This window comes from Rana temporaria, chromosome 3 (assembly GCF_905171775.1).
Source record: "Rana temporaria chromosome 3, aRanTem1.1, whole genome shotgun sequence".
In the NCBI taxonomy this organism is placed as follows: domain Eukaryota; kingdom Metazoa; phylum Chordata; class Amphibia; order Anura; family Ranidae; genus Rana; species Rana temporaria.
The window spans coordinates 22,152,899-22,153,622 of NC_053491.1; the positions used below are offsets into that span (position 1 = coordinate 22,152,899).

The 724-nt window shown below is 47.4% G+C and overlaps 1 pseudogene; it reads left to right on the forward strand.

The window, feature by feature from the left end:
* Positions 1 to 201: 201 nt before the first annotated feature.
* LOC120933993 lies at positions 202 to 324 on the forward strand (annotated as a pseudogene).
* The last annotated feature ends 400 nt before the right edge of the window (positions 325 to 724 follow it).

A 724-nucleotide genomic window follows, 5' to 3' on the forward strand; every position in this document is an offset into this window, starting at 1 on the left:
CCTGCTTAAACCCCTTCTAAGTCGTATTTTAACTACACTGTGAAAAGAAGATGCTTTTACTTACCTATTCACAGATCGCTGTGGTCTGGTCACGTGATCTCCCCAACGGTGGTTTCAAGGGAGAGGAGACATCGCCGACAATTGTTGCAATACCTGTGTGGTGACATCACTCATAGGCTTACTATGGGGCATCTGTTGTTGGTGGCTTCTCTGCCTTTTGGCTAGGATCAAGTGTAGTATCTGTTATCTTATTAATAATCCAGTAGGGGTGCTGTGCTGTCATTCTGGCCTGACCAGGGCTGGAGTGGAGGCTATGTACTTCTTCTAAATTGCTGGGGGCTTGGAAGGTTAGTACCAGCTGGGACATAGATCAGGGTGCCCACAGGCAGTTGGGGCATGACAGTAATCCCCTCGGGAAAACTGGAAAAGCCCAGTACCTCCTGATTTGAGTGGATCTAGTTTGTCTGGCCATGGACTGGGAAGGCAGATAGTCCACAGTGTCTGTGCCCCCCTGGGAGTGGTCGCCCTAGGGGTGCTCTTAGTAACACTTGGGTGTGAATAGGCACATGGTCACAGTTACCAAATGTTTATTTTCTGCACTGAGCCTTTTAGTGCAGGACAATTTTTGTCTTTCAGGCCTCAGGGCCTGGCTAGTGCATTATTGCAAGGCCACTTATTTATTTTATTTATTTCCTCCCACTGTTCGTCTCACTTTAAATTATGT